Raw genomic sequence first — 20,740 nt, forward strand, 5'->3', positions numbered from 1 at the left:
CACTAATAAAATCAAGTTGAACCACAAACCAAATTGTGCTCATTTGTCTGCCCCACTAACAAGAACACTTGGGAAAGTGTTTATAATGGTCAATGCGTCGAAAACACAGATAACAGTATTATTTTGTTTATCCCATACTTGGGAAATGGCAATGAACACTAGGCTTGCCTGAACATTCTCCTCTCATAAATAAAAGCAGGCAGGATATCTAATATTATCTAATAGGATCTTGATGTGAAAATGGCACTTTGTAGTCATGGTAATATATTACAAAATGTTTTGGCCGAAATTTCTTAAATTACAGAAATAATCAAGCTTGCCAGGGGTGGGCAGTTGTTTTATTAAACCAAATGGCCCCTTCTGATACATTCATAGAAATGCAAAATAGCACACTGTCTGAAATGAAAATGGGACTCATAGGTACCTGAGAAAAATTTTCAAGTAACACAATGACACAGGAGATATGGGGATATAGGAGATTATAGAAGAAGGAAATCAGGAGGATGAAAAGTGAGTGCAAGATAGCTCTGGCTGAGAAGAATAAGGTGAATTCAAAGATGTTCTTTAAGTATATTAAAGGAAAAAAAACTAGAGAGCACCAAAATGGATGCTTACATGTAGAACCGCTGGAGATGGGCATAGTCCTCAATGAATATTTCTCCTCTGTGTTTACCATGGAGAAAGATATGAATACTTGAGAACTTGGGCAAGTTAGTGGTCATATCCTATGGACAGTCTGCATCACAGAGGAAGAGGTGTTGGATGTATTAGAACGTATGACGGTGGGTAAATCTCCTAAGCCTGACCGGGTATATCCGAGAACACTGCAAGAGGATACGAATGACATTGCGGGGGCCTCGGCTTATATTTTTGCATCATCGCTAATCACGGGTGAGGATCCTGAAGACTGAAAGGTAACAAATGTTTTGGCATTATTCAAGGGCTGCAAAGGAAAACCTGGGAACTATAGATCAATAAGCCTAACATCTGGAGTAGGTAAATTACTTGAGAAGACTCTGAGATAAGATATACATGCATTTGCAAAGACAGAGTTTGATTCGGATTAATCGCATGGCTTTACGTGTGGGAAATCATGCCTCACAAATTTGTTAGAGTCCTTTGATGAAGTGGCCAGGAAGGACTAGGAGGGCAGGGTGGTAGATGTAGTTTATATGAATTTTAGTAAGGCCTTTGATAAGGTTCCACACAGTAGACTGCTCTGGAAGGTTAGATTAGATTAGATTAGATTAGATTAGATTAGATTTCTTACAGTGTGAAAACAGGCCCTTCGGCCCAACCAGTCCACACCAACACTCCGAAGTGTATCCCACCCAGACCCATTTCCTTCTGACTAATGCACCTAACACAATGGGCAATTTAGCATGGTCAATTCACCTGACCCGCACATCTTTAGACTGTGGGAGGAAACTAGAGCACCTGGAGGAAACTGCATGGAATCCAAGAGGAGATGGCAAAGTGGTTGCAAAATTGGCTTGATGGCAGGAAGCAGAGGGTAATAGTGAAAGGATGCTTGTTGGACTGGAGGCCTGTGACTAGTGAAGTGTCTCAGGGGTTGATACTGGGCCCATTACTGTTTGTTATCTAAATCAATGATATGGATGAGAATGTAAAAGGCAAGATTAGTAAATTGAAACCAAAAGAAAAAATGCTGGAAAATCTCAGCAGGTCTGGCAGCATCTGTAAGGAGAGAAAAGAGCTGATGTCAAGTCTAACTGACCCTTTGTCAAAGCTAAAAAAATGGAGAGAAATAGGGAGGTATTTATACTAGGTTGAGAGAAGGAGAGTCCTAGCTCCAAAAGCAAAGGTAGCAATAAAGAGGTGATAATGATAGTGCATAGAGAGATTATTGGGAGATTAGGAGCTGTGAATGACCAAGGCTGAAGCTAGTACCATGTGACAAAATATGTGGGGGATGGGTGAAGCAGAGGCAAAATGGAAAACAGGGGAGAAAGGTAGCAAAGGGAGAAAGAGGAGAGGAAAAAGGTGATAAGAGAGTGGGGAGTGAGAAAAAGAGAGACAAAGAAAAAAAGAGGTACAGAACAGTGAAAAATTTTTTTTTAAAAGATAAATAAAATAAATGAAATAAAATTATCTGAAGTTGTTGAATCCAACGTTGAGACCAGCAGGCTGTAATGTGCCTAAACGGAAGAGGAGATGCTGTTCCTCCAGATTGCGTTCACTGGAACATTGCAGCAGGCCAAGGACGCAGGACAATCCTGCTCCCGTGCCCACATGTCTGTCCTTGGCTTGCTGCAATGTTCCAGTTAAACTCAATGCAAACTGGAGGAACAGCATCTCATCTTCTGACTAGGCACGTTACAGCCTGCTGGTCTCAACACTGAATTCAACAACTTCAGATAATTTTATTTCATTTTTTCCTACTGTTCTATACCTCTTCTTTCTTGATTGTCTCTCTTTCTCTCGCTCCCCACTCTCTCATCACCTTGTTCCTCTCCTCTTCCCCCTTTGCTACTCTTCTTGCTTGTATTCTATTTGGCCTCTGCTTCACCCATTTTCCCCATCCCCCACATATTTTGTCACATAGCACTGGCTTCAGCCTTGGTCATTCACAGCTCCTAATCTCCCTATAATCTCTCTATGCACTGTCATTATCACCTCTTTATTGCTACCTTTGTCCCTGGAGCCATGACTCACCTTCTCTCAGCCTAGTATATATACCTCTCTATTTTTCCACTTTTTTAAAAAAACTTTGACAAAGGATCAGTTAGACTCGAAATGTCAGCTCTTTTCTCTCCTTACAGATACTGCCAGACCTGCTGAGATTTTTCAGCATTTTCTTTTTTGGTTTCAGATTCCAGCATTCACAGTAATTTGCTTTGATCCAAGATTAGTAAATTTGCAGATGACAATAAAATAGAAGGTATCATGGACAGTGAGGAAAGTTATCAAAAATTGCAGCAGGATCTTGATCAGCTGGGGAAGTGGCCTGAGAAGTGGCAACTGGAGTTTAATATTGATAAGTGTGAGCGCCTGCATTTTGAAAAGTCAAATCAAGACAGGAGTTTCATGGTGAATGGTAGGACCTTAAAGAATATAGTGAAACAAAGGGATCTTGGAGTTAAGTCACGGTTCTCTGAAAGTGGAGTCATGGGTAGACAGGGCAAAGGCAGTGGCTTTTGGCACACTGGCCTTCATCCGTCAGGAGACTGAGTGTAGAAATTGGGAAGTTACATTGCAGTTGTACAGGATGTTGGTGAGGCTGCACTTGGAGTATTGCGTTCAGTTTTGGTGACCTTGCTAAAAGGAAGCTTGTTATTAAATTGGAAACAATGCAGAAGAAATTTACAAGGATGTTGCTAGGACTCAGCTGTCTGAGTTATAGGGAGAGGTTGGACAAGCTAGGACAGTTTTCTTTAGAGTGTAAGAGACTAAGGGGAAATCGTTTAGAAGTGTATAAGATCATAAGAGGCATGGATAGGGTGAATGCATTCAGCCTTTTTCCCAGGGATGGGGAAATCAAGTACGAGAGGACAACAGTTTAAGATTAAAGGAGAAAGAATAAAATGGAACCTCAGGGGCATTTTGTTTTAACACAAAGGGTGGTAAGCACGTGGAATGAACTGCCAGTGGAAGTGGTTGAAGCAGGTACAGTAACGACATTTAAAAGGCATTTGAACAAACACGTGGATATTAAAGGTTTAGAAGGATATGGACTAAATGCAGGGAAATGTGATTAGCATTGATGGACATTTTGGTTAGCATGGACCAGTTTGGGCCAGTGTGTCTCCGTGCTGTCAGACTCTGACTCTATGACAATGGAGCTATCCATTCCATTCCATTCTACCTAGGTTAAAATTACAGCATTCTCATTCTTTCAAATGAGTTAGTTAAATTCATACATTAAATGGAGCTTTGGTTTTAAAGGAATCAATGTGTTATAGATGACAAGTTACATGAAAATATAATTTAGCACAACGGCTATTAGGGTACAGCCCCAACCGGATTTGAACCAGATTAAATATTTTTACCTCTGAAAAGATGTGTTAATTGCTCATTCAGCAACTCTGGAGCTTCTTGAAGAATTTCTGAAACTATTAGGGTGCTGCAGGATCCAACTGGCTCCAGAATAATTTCACACTGAGTAGAATGGAATCGTTCTTGTTCATGGTGGTCATGGTGATCAATTATTTTGATAATAGCTGTTTCAAGTGCTTTGTCATCACTAAAAGACAAACGTATCAACTGTAATTTTATATTGTCCACATTTCCATACATGTGTTTTGTTTGACTTTAATCACTGTAAGAATTGCAAATTTCAAAAAAAATTTAAGTATATATAAGTTGACTCAGCAAAACTAATCCTACAGGTTCATTTCTTCAAATTGTTTTCCTGTGTAGAATTGTTCAAGAACACATTTAAACTGAATCAGCCCCATAACTGTAAACAGTGCATTACTTAAACAATTAATTTCAAGAACTAAAAGTTCCAAACACAATATCTGTGTAATTGTTAACTATGTTACACTGTTGGCTTAAATCAGCTGCCTTTAACTAACAAATTAAATTAGATTAAAAATGGGAAAAATTGTTATTGTATGGTCCCAATATTTAACACAGCTTTCCTATTAAGTCTGCACAAGATTAAAAAATGTTTCCTTCTGCACTTCTAAAAAAATTGCCAAATAACCCAAATTATTATCCAAAAGTGCCACTCTGCCTTTCCTTTGCAAATATTTAAGCCTTTAACTCTATGAAAGCACATTTTTGTTTGAAACATACACCTATTTGTTCCTATTCATTTGATAAATTAACGTGGAAACCTTTAAATTTAGTGATTTCAGTAATATTGAAAGAAGATAATCCTTACACCTCATACAAATGATAATAGTATTTATTTAAGCAAACATTAGTTTTTAATCTTTAACAAAGGAGACAGTAGGAAACTGAATGTTACCCAAAAAAGGCAAACCAACTCAGTTAAAAGCTTTGGAAGTGTTGAAATATTTTAAATATCAAGCAGTGCTCAGCTCATTGAGTGAGCAGTCCCAACCTAGCAATCCAAACATTGGCAAGCATCCAGTAGAGAAACGCAAGCTTGACAATGGAAACTGTTGTTGATTAAAAGAAACCCATGTAAGCTCTTTCATTTCACAATGTATATTGTGAAGGGCAATTCTAGGTGTTGAAATGTAGCAGGTGGGGCAACTTAACAGCTATAAGCAATCCTGGAAAATTAGCTCAAGAGGCAATTAAAATTGTGCTGAAAAATTAAATCATTGACTAAATTAAAATCAAGAGTTCTCTTGCCATATTGATACCAAAACTTGATGAATCACTAACATTCTGCATTGGTTATAGTAAAGTTAATACTGAAGAAGAAAAAGAAGATGAATTTTATCCAATTCTCTAACTTGCAGATTCAACTGAAATTCAGACTTTGTTACCGAGGTCAATATGCTTGAAGGTTACTGGCAGTTGGCGAGGGATCAGAATAAGCTCTACAATGACTGGAGCTGAAATTCCTTGTAAGGAAAACCAAATTTTGAAGGATCTTATGACAGAGTTAATAGCTATGTAACGTGTAGACAGTTGAATCAATTTGTAAGATCTATGTAATTTGCAAATTATTGTTTATAATTGATCGCAGTTTTCCTGTTAATTCATGCTTATGTTGATTTTAAATATTAGGTGACTACCCAATATAGTGATTCATACTTGCTTTATTTGACTCTTACAATAATAAAACTTCTTTTTTAAAAATTACAGAATTTTGAACCTTCACTGCTTTAGTAAATAAGGAATCACAAATTCTTTCCCTGCAAGATTTCGACAAAGGAAATACAGGTTTTCAGGAACTGGAGGTGGCTCCATTTTCATTCTCATAAGAATCAACACAGCAAAAGAAATGGAAGCGTACTAGGATGCTATATACTGTACATAGAATAACCCCAAAAATAAATGAGTTAAAAGTTGCATTCCCCACCTAAGAAACAGAAATTCATTGCCACTCTCCTTCCATTAAGCTTTCATAATATAGTCTCTTTGAAGTAAAGCATTATACGCACAGTGATCATCAAGGTGCCATTGAATTTCTTTTCTTGTTCATTAAATACTGAGGAATGTCTTTGCCTTCTTCTGAGATGATTATTTTATGTTATGCTTGATAACTTCACCATTCACATTATTCTTATTTCAATAATGAATGTGAGGTGTAAACATAACTGTGAATCATCATTTAGCTTAGAAGACTCTTGCTTGTTAATGATATTTCAAATAAATATTGATATTTATTAATTTTGACTAGATTATTAAACTCCAACAGCCTCCATTTTGGAAGGTATGCTCCACGTCTGTCTTGGACTTACACTTTTTCAAATAAAACAGCTTTTTTATTGCCAAAACTACGAAATTAACTCCATTACTAAATTAAATTCCAGAAAATTACAAGCTTCCAATAGATACCTTGTTTTTTCTTCAATAGAAGAACTACTGACTACAAGGTTAAAAAAAAATTAAGTAATTTTCACTCTTAAAGTAATTGGAAGAATATTGACTCCAAAAACTAGTCAAGTTTTATTCAGATGAGATGTTATTAAGCTAAAATGAAAATAGACCCAGCAAGAACAGTTCTTCAACTCCCTTTCCAGGCTGAGTCATCCAATTCCATTATTAAAATCTAGACCTTCCAATTCAGTTGAATAAACAATATTTTATTCCCTTTTATAATCAAGGCAGAAAAAAATCAAAAATTTGCACATATAATTATCAGAATCAACTCATTTAAATTGTTATTGAAAATTACAATCTTGAATTACTGTACCTCATTAGCATATTATGATTAACTAGTGTTAAAGTCAGCTTCCCTTCTCTGTTTAAGAAATGGAGGTCAATTTCATCTCTGAATATTAAAGATTCATCTGAAATATTCAGTTGTTGCAAGACGAACACAACTTCAGTGCGAAGAGGAAATTCCGAACGTTGTATATTCAGAACAGGCACATAAAGATCATCAGCTGATTGGGTCTGAAGAGGAAATACACAGTATAAATGCAGCAACATTTTAAATGAGAAAAACATAAATATAATTGCTCATATTATATCTCTAAAATCTTCACAGCTTCGCAAAATAAGAAATTCCTATCAGAAAGTCAAATTAATTAGGTAGTAGTACACACAGGTGATTATTTTACAACCATATGACTAAATTTATTTCCACTATCACTTAAGTGCATTTTACAATTTTAACATTAACTTGATAATATCAGAAACCAACAATGTGAAATTGGAATAGATCTCACTAATCAATGCTGTGGCCAACTAGGCACAGTTGACAGAAGACAGGAATTTGAGTGTGAAAGTAAGAATGGGGCCTCTTATGGTGTAGTGGTAGCGTCATTACCTCAGAACCAACTATGTTCAAAACCCACCTTAAGAGGTGACCTTACAGAGGTTTATAAAATTACAAGGGGCACTGATAGGGTGAATAGCCAAGGTCTTTTATTCCACAGCAGGGGAGTCCAAAAGTAGATGGTATAGTTTAAGGTTAGACCGGAAAGATTTGATAGGGAACTGGGGGCAGTTTTTTCTGGTAGAAGGTGGCGCATGTATGGAATGAGCTGCAGAAGTAATGGTGGAGGTGAAAATAATGATAACATTTAAAATACATGTGGACAGGTCCATATAAGAAGGGTTTTAGACAGATATGGGTCAAATGGGACTGCATCAGTTTAGGATTGCAAGTTGGCATGGACAAGTTGGATCAAAGGGTCTGTTTCTGTGTTGTACAACTCTATGACTCTATCACTGAAATGCTTTAAACTGGAATATAACAGCTTTAAATGTTGCTTCCAAATGGAGGCAACCTTTGTGATCATATTGGGTCCCCCATCTCCATTATTTCATAAACCTCTTTTGCATTTTGAGGCTTGCATTCTTCCTGATACTTCTGCAAATGTTTTGTACCTTTTCACATTGTTTTCAATGTCGTCTCATTGACAATGCAGTTTAAAGAAATGATTTTAGTTGAATAACAAAAACTTAGTTAACCTTCAAAATAGTTTAATAAACTCTTCTGCCCTCAACATTTTCATATTAATTATTACATATATAGTGCTGCTTTGGCAATTACCTTAATAGGCGTGTTTTTTTTTCACAAATACTTTTCTGAACAGCTTCTCTTGATTTTCAAAACATTTATAACTATGCTGGTTTACATAACAGTATTTCATGACTCCCTTTAATTTCTCCTTAATTTAATTATGCCTAGGACTTTGCTTTTAAAAATGAAATTTTCCAACCTTACTCAGGGACTTTACTAACATCATTTATCCAACACTGATCACTGTATCCCAGGATTACAATTTGGACAATTCATCTTGCAGCTTTGGTGACACTCTACTTATCTTCATCAGTTTTTGGATATATTTTGCTGTTTCAAGATCATTTGAGCGTTTACAACTAGACTTCAACTGCTATCATCCCTACAGTCTTTTTATTGCTGGCCACTGCATTCATCGAAGCTGAATCTTAGTGCACTTTTGAGAGGATGAATACTTAAAGATCCAGTCAGTTTTCTGACCTAATTTTTTTTTCTTCTCTCGTCTTCTTCCTTCCCTCTTCTTGAATTACTGTGGCTTTCATACAATAGCTTTTTTTCCCCCCAATTTGTTCCCACTGTTGCTGTTTCTGCCTTGAGAGTCAATAGATCCCACCACTGCTTACCAGCACAGCCAATGCCTTATGAACAGATTTACTTCTATCAGTCCCTTTTGCTGGTATTAGTCAAACTACTGATTATTTGAGAGGATAGATGCCTACATGATACCTTCGGTGAAAGATTTATTTCTGAATTCAATAAAGGAAAAACGATTTATTGCAGGATATGTAGAATCTAATTACATCTAAGATACATTCTCTTCCGTAAAACATCATGTCCAACTTAAGGGTACAATAACAGCTACATGGAGAATTGGTACGGGACTGTGAAGAACTACAGAAGCAATTAGTTCCTCTGAAGAACAGTCCTTCATATGCTATAGGTAACACTCAACCCTTTCAGGTCTTAACTACTTCACACAATACCTTCCCTGCAAGACTGTGAATAAAGTGGAGCAGGTAAGGCTGCAGTTGTCGTCATAGCTCAGGGCTATGACCATCTTACTACTTCACACGTCACAGAATGATGAAGCCTTTTGCATGCCAACTCCACCTCAAGACACCTATTGAAGTCAACACTCTAACATGGGTTCCTTTTCAATTATTGGACATCTGGAAGAATATGCAGTTGGGAACAAGTGAGCATCTCTCAGCAACCTGCAACTTCTTTAATAATATTGGCAGGTAATCAGAGAGCAATAACTGTCTCGTACACAGTTCATTGACAAGGAGGGGAGGGAGAAGGATGCGGAGAGGAGGGAAGTGAGAATGATGCAGAGGGGAGGGAATGGAGAAGGTTGTGGAGGGATGGGGAGGAGAGGGGAGTGAGAAAGATGCAGAGGGGAGGGTGGATGTAGGGTAAGGAGAAGGATGCAGGTGGGGGAAGGGGAGGATGAAAGTGGATTATGGCAAAGGGGACATGAGCCTGGACCAGGGTAAGATGACTACTAGGTTATCATGACTGTCTCTTTAAAATTCCAGAACCAGTTGCATCCAAATGTCCCAAAGCAAAAATCTTACTCTGGGGCCAACAAGCTTCCTGTCTTTTAAATTCTCCTAGCTACTGTAGTGGGGTGTGAACCCAGATTTCCAATAGGAACAAATTACTGCAGACTCTGGAATCTGTACTGAAATCAAAAAATGCCAGGAATTACAGCGGGTCAAGCTGCATCCAGAGAGAGCGCAAGTTAACATTTTAACTGACAGTCTAACTGACTATCAGAGCACTGGTGTCTGTTGTCTCTTCATGAATGCTGCCTCACCTGCTGTGATTTCCAGGGGTTTTGTTTTCAGTACGGATTCCAGCATCTGCAGTAATTTGCTCTAGCTAGAGTAGGCCACACTGGGTGTAGTGAATGTGATAGACCAGAATGGAAGTGGTGCAGGTGAAATGCTGCATCACCTGGAAAGACAGCTTAGGTCCTTGGATGGTGAGCAGTGAAGAGGTGAAGGGACAGGTATTGCACCTTCAGTAGTTACATGAGAAGATGCTGTGGGAAGGGGGGTGATATTGGTGGTCATCAATGAATGGACCAAGGTGTCCCGGGGAACAGTCCCTGCAGACGGGAAAGTGAGGAGAATATATATGTTTTATGGTGGCTATCTGCTGGAATTGTCTGAAATGGCGAAGGTCGATCATTTGAAAGTGGAGGCTAGTGGGATGAAAAGTAAGGATAAGGGGGACCCGATCATACTGTTGAGAATGATGGCAAGGGTCAAGGCAGAAGCACAGGTGATAGGTCAGATGCAGTTGAGGGCCCTGTCAACCACAGTGTGTGGGAAACCACAGTTATTGAAAAAGGAAGCCATGTCAGCAATGGTTTTTTGCAAGGTGGCATCATCCAAACAGAAACCACATAGGCGAAGAAACGGGGAGAATTGGGTGAATCCTTACATGACATGGTGTGACGAGCTGCATTGAAGGTAGCTAAGGCGGTCAGTAGCTTTGTAGCGGGTGGCAGTGGACAGTTTATTCCTCAAAATGGAGATGGAAGTGTCATGGAAAGGAAGGGAACTGTTGGAGGTGGACCATGTGAAAGTTATAGAAGGGTGGAAATTGGAGGCAAAATTAACAAATTTTCTAAGATACAGGTGGGAGCATGACATAGCACCAGAACGGTCAATGTACAAAAAAGAATGGAAAAGTGTTGTGGGAGGAGGCATGTAGGGCTGGAACCAAATACCCCACTAAAAAAGCTGGCATAACTGGGACCTACGCAGGTGCCCATAGCCACTCCTTGGAATTTGCAGAAGTGGGGTAAATTAAAAGAGAAGACTGCCAACATCAAAGACCCACCCCACCCCAACATTACTCTCTTCGAACCTCTTCCATCCGGCAGAAGATAGAGCAGCTTGAACACATATCAAGAGGTTCAAGAACAGTTTCTTCCCTGCTGTTATTAGACAGCTCAATGTCTAATTTCTCTAATTTGAAACCTAATGTTGACCTTGATTTTGTGCACCTTCTGTGCCTCACAACCTTGAAAGGCTCACTGTAAGCACCCCATGATCCATATGTCCTTGTCTGTTATGATGTGCCTGTACTGCTCACAAAATAAAACTTGTCACTGTACTTCAGGTTCATGCGACACCAATAAAATCAATCAAAAATAAATTGTTCAGTGAGAGAACAAGTTCAGCCAAGCAGAAGAGTATGGTGGTGAATGAAGATTGTTCAGATCTCTGGTCAAGGAAGAAGCAGAGAGTTCTCAGACCATCCTGGTGGGGAACGGAGGTACAGAAGAGATTGGACACCCATGGTGAACAGGAGGCAGTTAGGGCCATGGAACTAGAAGTTGTCAATATGGGGTGGAGGGAATCAGAGGAATCACAGTTATAGGTGGGCAGAGTCTGGACAAGTGGAGAGAGGATGGAGTCAAGCTAGGAGAAAACGAGCTAAGTGGGATAGGAACAGGCTGATATAATGGTACTACAGGGACAGTCTGGTTTGTGGAGTTTGGGAAGGAGGTAGGAACAGGTTGTCTGAGGTTCCAGCAAATCTCTGGTCTCTGAATTACTAACATATTACCACTGTGCCATTATCTCCAACTTAGTGACATTTACATAATGCCATTTAGGTCTTCAAAATATTTCACAATGCTTAATAGCCAATAGATTACTTTAAGTTTAAATATCTGTTAAGTAGACAAACATTGCAGCAATTTTTCACGCAGCTAAGTTTCACAAACCATAGTAATCTGCCAGTGCTTTTTGTGTTAGGATATTATTTATCCTCCATATCAGGCAAGTAAATCCTTAGATTAACATCTTATCTAAAACAGCATCATCCTTACTACTGCATTAAAGCTCCAGCCTAAGTTATGTTACCTGTGTTATAGCGGATAAACACTCCATTGGGGGAAGTAACGATTCATTGAACTTCCAAATGGCTGGATTTTTTCCTCTACTTATAACAAACAAGGTAGGGAGAGACCCTGCAGTGTAACTGTTCAGGATATGTTGTTCCACCTGGTGTTCAATTAATATCCACTTTTCACTTACTTCTACTTCAGAATTTCTTAATAACCAATGTGATCAAATCTTGGAGGTGGGTTTAAACCTTCAATCTAATGACAGAATCCTAAATGCCATTAAGCTAAGCTGCACAACACTCAGATGAGAAGTATTGAATGGCAATGTTTCAGGTTTAATAATGCTTGGATGGCCATATGAATGCTTTTGATTATATTTAATTTTGAATTATTTTATACTAAATTTGAATTGGAAAAGAATGGCATGCTACTCATACTATACTTTCTGCAGAAACTATGCTCTTCAATGACATTCAAACAGTCAGTATGTGCCGATAAATGTAAGTGTAAATTCTCTGGCTTGTTAGTCCCTGGGCTGAATTTGACTTTTTTTTGTGATTAAGTCCAAAGTTAGAGGGATTTCCACCAAGGTCGAGAGAGATTTTTGCCATATCTTACAAACTCATCTCATTAATAACCTATCCTGCCCCGTGGCATCCATCATAACAGAGTTCAGCCCCATCATACCATTCCCACAACAATATGCCTCACAGCACATACCCCAAATTTTATAAGAACATAAGAACTAGGAGCAGGAGTAGGCCATCTGACCCTTCAAACCCGCTCTGCCACTCAATAAGATCATGGCTGATCTTTTCATGGACTCAGATCCACTCACCCGCATTCTCACTGTATTCCTTAATTCCTTTATTGTTTAAAAAAATCCATCTTAGCTTTGAAATGTTTACTGAAGTAGCGTCAACTACTTCACTGGGGAAGGAATTTCATAGATTTTACAACCCTTGGGTGAAGAAGTTCTTTCAATTTATTCCTAAATCTGCTCCTTTTAATCTTGAAGATATAGCCTCTTGTCTGAGTTTTACCTACCAGTGAAATCATCCTCTTTATTTCTATATTATTTATTCCCTTCATTATTTTATATGTTTCTATAAAATACCCCTCATTCATCTGAATTCCAATGAATATAATCCCAATCTACTCAGTGTCTCATCATAAGCCAACCCCCTCAACTCTGGAATCAACATGGTAAGCCTCCTCTGCACCTCCTCCAGTGCCAGTACATCCCTTCTCAAGTAAGGAAACCAAAATGGCATACAGTACTCCAGGTATGGCCTCACCAGCACCCTGTACAGCTGCAACATAACATCCCTGCTTTTAAACTCAATCCCTTTAGCAATGAAGGAGAAAATTTCATTTACCTTCATAGTTACTCATTGTACCTGCAGACTAACCTTCTGTGATTCAGGCAAAAGGAAACCTAGGTCCCTTTGTATAGAAGCATGCTGCAACATTTCACTATTCAAGTATTAATCCTTTTCACTGCCACTCCGACTGAAATAGATGACTTCACATTTCTCCAGCATCACTTGCACTTCCAACATCTTAAAAAGACTGTTGCACACCCAGACAAGCACCATCAGTCCAGAGCTGCCTTTCATGGTTCCTGGTGGCAGATGGACCCCATTTATGGGCAGGGTCAATCCTGATGAATGAGTTTTGTGGATGTGCGGTTTCTTCTTCCCACCCAACAGTGAAAGCCACGACATCAGTCCAAGGTGAGGACCTGGGTGAAAGCAGCTCAGTCACCTTGAGAAATGCACAGCACAGTACAATACAAGGAAGACCAATGACCTTCTGCACTCCGCCAATGTAAGTATCATCATCTTTCTGATACCTCACCCTCATTATCTCCACTACTGTACCACTCTCACTAATGCTTGCAACGGATTCCTTCACTTGCTTTCATCGCATTTATACCTGCCTCTCTCTCAGACACAAGATGGGTGGTGGGGTGCCCAACATTCAGTTCTTTATCCCTTATGTGGGCAGCATCCCAACTCTGGCTGTCTGACTATTTCCAAGTCCTGAGAAGGGTATCAGAGGTTGCCCTTGACTTATCATGCCATAACCTCCTGATCAAATACTATCCCTGACATCTGCTGAAAACTGTGACAAGCTTCCTGCCTTTGTCTCAATGTTGAATGGGATGGCAAGACAGAAGTAACATGAATCTGGTATCTTCAGTTGAGGGGGAAAAGCACAAAAAAATGCAAGGTGAAGCAAAGCAAGGCAGACATGTTGTGAGCGTCTCAGTAGGCTCAGAGTGAATGAGTGCTATGACAGCAAGCAAATGGTCTGGACACGTCGTCTGGTCCAGTCCATGACTTGCATGCATGATCCTAAATGCAGTGTCTTTGCTGCAGTATTATAACAAGAATTGCCAATCCAGCCCAAGGTGCAGCTTTGAAGTACAGGTGTGTGCTGCATGTGGATTGGAGATGCATGTTGGATTCCATGTTGGGTTTTGTTGACATTTAGCATGTTTGGGGAGTTTTGTAAGATGAGGCTGGATATGAATGTGGCAAGTTGGGCCATCAACAAGGTCTTGAACAAGCAACAGGGTCTCCCGTAATGATCTCACCACAGTCTACAGCCCACAGACCCCAGACTCCATCATATATGTTTAGTCATACAGGAGTCTACACTTGAGAAAGTGTAACAATGAAACAGTGAAAAAGCATTTTAACATCAGAAAGACCAAATTTCATTTCAGAGGTCAGGGCCCTATTTGACCTCTCTTCAAAAGTTCTTTGAAGGCCACCAAAAGTGTTTTCCCCAAGTCCTAGTATACATACACTCCAAGTAACATCACTAAAATCTCATTACAATGAAAAATTGAAACTAGAATCACCCATAGAGGACATGTAAAAGATGTATTTTATTTACAATTGCCCTTATCATCACAATGATCATTGTGCATATAATAAACAAGAGCTGCCAAATATTTCAGGCCTGGCTGTAATAATTACTGCATTTTCTGTTTTCCTGCTCTCACCTGAGACTACAACTAACACTGGAGACGAGCCAGCAAGGTGCAATTTGAGCTGTGTTTTGCTGTTCACTTGGCTTCCAAGTCCACTATCATCTTGGGCTCTGTTTCCATTGAGAGAAGTTTGCCATGACTGTGGGAGCTGTTGCACTGGCAACTTAAATTGTTTTATGAGAGTTTCTAAGAACCAAGAGACCACCCATGAACTGAAGAGTAGAAACCAAGAAATCTCCTCTCAGAACAAACCTTAAAATCTATGCTACCACTCTCTCTAATAATTCCAGATCCTTTTCTGAGTATTCTTATCAGATATTTATCCATTTCTTTCATGTTAAATATGAGCTGGTAAAGGATTCCACAATCTTATAGCAATGTGTTTAAGATCCTTCCTCATTGGTTATGTCCCTCTTTTTGCTGTTGTCATTCCATATTGTTGCTGTCTCTGCTGCTCCCAACTCCAGACAAGAATAGTGGCATCTGCTTCATCCCACTCAGTTCAAACCCAATTTCACACGCCTCACACTTCTCTTTCTTCGTCTCCCTCAAGCTATCTGACATTTGAACTTCCATTCCACAATAGCCTGGTCATTCTCCTCCTGCCATTTCAAAGGACCTTCCCGTTAAATGCCAGGAATTCCTCCTCGAAGTTCAGGATTGCATCCAAATGCCTTTGTGAATAGCGGCAGCCACAATTCTAGACTGTCCAACCCCTAATTTATCTCCACACTTTGGAAGCAGTCTGCGCCATTGATCAGACAATGTGACAGAAGGATATGGATAGGGATAATTTAAACATGATGTTCACCATGTGAATAATCCAGAGACAGACCCCAGGAATATCAATCCCATTTTGAGTGTGCATGGTTTTTCTAATGCAGCTTGAAGCCTTCGTAGAATTTGGAATTTTTTACCCAGCCTAACAGCAGAGAAGCTCCATATTCTCAGAACAGAACTGCACAAGCATTCAATCCTAGATATAGAAGAGCTTTCGAGAAGTGCTGAGTGAGGAGAACTCTATTCCACAAATCATGATCTTTTTTCACCCTTTGCCATCTGAGTGAGTGATAGATTTATTGTCACATGTATATTACAGTAAGAATACAATAAAACACAGTGAAAATTTTTTATTTGCTATAATTTAATAATAAGGGTAAAAAATAACAATAAAACAGTTCTAAACCTGCATATCACCAACGCCTGCGCCACCATCTCCCCATCCACCGCTTGGCCACCTTCTACCCCAGACCCAATTAACGTCAACATCATCAATCCTCAGGCACCATGTTTTGCCACTGGGCAATACTCCTCCTCCACTGCCTGTGCCAGATCAGCCAACATCAGTTGTGTTTCTCACCACTGAGCCAACCTTGTCACTGTGATGCCCATTTGCCAGTGCTCTATTGCCACCAGCACTGGACCTAATAACAACAAAATCACCGATCCTCAGGCACCATCTTTCACCACTGGGCCTTTCTTGCTAACGGAAACCTCCACTGACATAGCAGCCAGCAATTCTGATGCCAGGGCTTATGCTGCCCCAGCAAAAGAAATGAGGACTAGTCGAGTTCTATACTACACTCTCACCACTGCTGATGCTGTCTGAGCTCAGGACAAGTGGTAAGTAAAAGGTATAGAGGGGGAAAAAAAACAAAAACAAACAGAGAAAATAAACTAAAAAGGAAAAGAAAGACCATCAGAATGGCCAAGTTCCGGCCCAGGACGCCTATTCTAATGCCATCTTGTTCAGGCTGTAAATTAATTTTGTGCACTTCAGCTGCCCATAATTTAAGAGACTCTGTTTTTAAAATGCAGCTTGTGTTTATTTTACTGTAAGTAATTCAAGATTGCCATTAGTGTTCCTCTTTTGTAGATATCTATTTGCACAGATATTTTAAATATTTTATAAGATATGGTTGTCACTGGTTGTTACAGATGACAGTTAGAGCCAACCATTTTTCAGTGTCCGCTGTTACATGTAAACCAGGTAAAGCTTTCCTTCCCTAAAAGTTCTTCATGAATCCAATGGGGTTTTTCTTTAACAATCGATAATGGTCACCATCAGGCTAGTTTTTACTCCAGGTTCTTTTTTTATTCAATTCAAGTTTCACTATATGCCCAGAACATTGACCCGGGGTTCGGGATTACTAGTCTAGTGACATTACCATGACACTACACCATCTCTGCAGTGAAGGTCACCCATTGCTCATCTCTCAGACAGAGATGGCTGCTAGTTGATTTAACTTGAGGGTCACCACACCTCAAGAAGGCAAAATCTTCAGAATGACTTCACCAAGCACAGGAACTGAACCCAAGCTGTTAGTGGCATTATGCATTGCAAACCACTGATCTAGCCAACTGAGCTAACGTACTGTATCTACTTAGCTCACTGCTCTGGTCATCCTTTGTGAAAGGATATTACAACAGTAACTAGACTTCAGAATTTAACTGGCTTTGAAGCCTCTCCTGAAGGTGGGACAGCACTGGCTAGATGTCAAATGTCTAACAAATATGCTAGGGGAAAAAATGCTCCTCTAAGAACTCTCTTCCACCTGTTCAGACAATTGAAAAATTGCAAAATTTCAGAAATTTCAAAATAGTTTATGTCATTTAATGATTTGTTTTCAATGTAAGAACACTTATCACTCTCAAACCTCATCCAAATCTAGTTGCCAAGAACACTCCCATCATTGGAAAATCTAACTAATTTATGTGCTACAGTTCAAAGAGATTACCAGTTAGCTTTACTTTGTAATTCATCACTCCTGCCTTTATTTGTATACATATAGATTTTTTTTTAAGTTGTATTTTGCACAATGCTTGTACCTTATAAAGGAAATAAGCATAGGCTAAAGTTGAAACAGCAGAATCCAGATCACATTTGTTGTCACCAAGTACAGCATGAACTCTAGGCAGGTCATTTCCATTCATCTGTAAAATAAAGATAACCATAAACAGCATATAACCAAGTCTAATTTTATGTATAAAAATATGACATTAAATATGTAACTACTGCACAAAATGCATTAATTTAATGTATTGTAGAGTTAACTGAATCAAAAATATATACCAGCTTCCAGGAAAATGAAAAAATTGGAGAAAACAAGCAAATTCAGACATATGAATAAATGTCACTGTACTTAAGTAATAAACACATCATCAACTTGGGATATACAAAAAAACTGATCAAAATCTCCAATAATTAGTTCAGCTCATATAATGTGATTGCACAATATTCAGCTTGACACAGCATTAAGCCCAAGTTTCTGCCCATACAGTATGTGATTGAATCCCCCAGTTATATCTATTTCTTTTAAACTGAGCAAGCCAATACTCTCCATGAAATCTAATACTCAGAGCAAACTCAGTTCCAGAAGTTGGTAGGTGGCAACATGCAATTGTACACCAACAATTGAAGGGACTATTGTCAGGTTTTCACCATGTTACTCAGGACAGTCCAAGAGTCACTGAATAGGAGTTCAAAAGGAGAAATGAATATGAGAATTGCAAGACACAGAGAGATTTACACTCTTGACACTGCAAGTATTTTTAGCTCTGCTGTAGAGAAAGTCACTGAACTACACTGGTTTTGTACAGGTGACTCCATGAGATAGCTGCTGGCAAAAAAATGGAGTTGTGCTGGTGAATAAAGACTAGAGTACAGCTTTAGCAGCCAGAAGTGTAGAGCCAGAAAAAGAAAGACAGACAGTCAAAAGAGGCACAGTCACTAAAGTAGTCCATGACAGACAGCTGAAAGTAAATTTCAACGTCAAATTAGTAAAAGTTCTTTTTCTTTCCCAATTCAAATTTGCAATATTGGGAAAAAAAATGTATACTTTTGGATTACTTCCTTCATTGTCTACAAATCTCTGGATGAGGTTTAACATGGTGACTTGAACTGGGTCCATTTTTCATATTGGACTGATGCCTTCTAAACATGAAGTTCAAACTAACCGTATTTCCAGATATTGACATGGAAACTGAAGTAAAAAAAATTCAGACTTCGATCCTGGACAATCTGTATCTTGTCTACTTACTTACCTTGGTTCCACATCCCAACAAAATAAATCTATTAATCTTGGTTTTGAAGTTTTCGAAATGTGTGTTCATCATTTGAGGCGAGTGTTCAAGATTTTCAATGCTGTGTGAGAACATGTTTCCTGATGTCACCATGAACAGGCTAGCTCTCACTAAGTTATGAACTCTTATTCTGAGTTTCCCTCTATCTATCCTATTAATCATCATCATCTCAGTTCAATCACTACTTAATCTTCCATTCTCAAAGGAACACAAACTCAGCTTGTGTAACTAATCCACACAAATGAACCATTTCATCCCCATCATGATTCCATAAAGAGACTAGGCTTCATTTTACTTTCAATATAATTCAACCTTTTTAGTCCCTATCTCATCCTTAGGATTTAGTGTTGAGAACTGAACAGAATACTGCACATGTTGACTAACAGCCTTAAACAACTGCAGCATAATTTTCAATTTTTTTGGGGGGGTAACAACTCAAAGTTGGAGAGAAGATTTTGGGGGAGAACAACTCAATTGCCTACATTCACTGAAGGTAAGAGATTACATTGTACCGACATGCATTCCATCCATCACTGACACTCAATAGCAGCAGTATATTCTACCTACAAGATGCCCTTCAGAAATTCATCAAATATCCTTAGGCAACACCTTCGAAACTCACCACCACTTCCATCTAAAAGATTGAGGACAACAGATACAGGGATGACCTCTACCAAATCACTCACCATCCTGACTTGGAAATATATCATTGGCCCTTCACTGTTACTGGGTCAAAATCTCGCAACTCCCTCCCTAATGGCCTGTGGGTCTACAAGCTATTGCAGCAGTTCAAGACAGCAGCTCACCACCACCTTCCCAAAAGGCAACTAGAGGCAGACAATAAATACCAGCTAGTCAGTGATGCGCACATCTCCCATGTGAATTTTAAAAATCCATGAACAATGAGATGTGTGTGCATCTCCTTCTTTCTTGCAACTTCGCCTCTGCTAAATGTTAAAACAAGAGAGAAGAGTCGCATTTAAAATTGTGTATTTTCAAGCACATCACATATACCAAAATTAAATGAATCCATATTTGGAAACCAATAGTGAAAATGAAGGTACCTCCCAGAATACTGTCAGTTCAAAACTGATGCTGTTGAAGATACTGGTGGGATTAAGAAACAAGCAACCGATGCCATTAAGCAAAAGCAGCGTGTTTTAAATTCTACTGAGCGAATCATCACATTAAAGAAAGTTTTTGTTAAGAAAGCTTGTTTGAAGCCTAGACCAATGCTACCAACACTTATCCTCTATGCTTTTAACAAAGGCAACTTGTATACATATATAGAAACTTTAAAAATAGCTAAATATCCCTGGCACCTCACCATGTTTAATCTAACAAACCTTGACTTTGAACTGGAAAGAGCCCATTAATGATTTTAAATACTTGGCCAAAGAGTCAAGAGCATTTTTAATGATGAAAGATAGGAAGATAGATGGAAACATTTGGTGAGGGAATGCCATAGTCCGAGGCCTAAGGAACAAAAAAAAAGTATCGGTAAACAAAGAGACCTTGGAGTGCAGGTTCACAGTTCCTTGAAAATAGAGTCACAGGCAGATAGGATAGAGAAGGTGGCTTTTCGTATGCTTTCCTTTATTGGTCAGAGTATTGAATACCAGATATAGGAGTTGGAAGGTCATGTTGTGGCTGTACAGGCCTGTCGGACGCCATTACACATGTGGCCTCCACAGCGCCCGCGGCA

General features: G+C 39.1%; 1 long non-coding RNA gene across 1 annotated transcript in view; it reads right to left on the minus strand.

Moving 5' to 3' along the window:
* Positions 1–6,961: 6,961 nt before the first annotated feature.
* Positions 6,962–20,740, minus strand: part of LOC132823873 (uncharacterized) — an 89,899-nt gene continuing 76,120 nt past the window's right edge. The window contains exons 2-3 of the long non-coding RNA XR_009645606.1: positions 17,782–17,886; positions 6,962–7,005 (exon numbers count right to left, since the gene is read on the minus strand). This is a non-coding gene — a long non-coding RNA (uncharacterized LOC132823873). The remainder of the gene's footprint in view (positions 7,006–17,781; positions 17,887–20,740) is intronic.

Source organism: Hemiscyllium ocellatum, chromosome 2 (genome assembly GCF_020745735.1).
Source record: "Hemiscyllium ocellatum isolate sHemOce1 chromosome 2, sHemOce1.pat.X.cur, whole genome shotgun sequence".
NCBI classification, from domain to species: Eukaryota; Metazoa; Chordata; class Chondrichthyes; order Orectolobiformes; family Hemiscylliidae; genus Hemiscyllium; species Hemiscyllium ocellatum.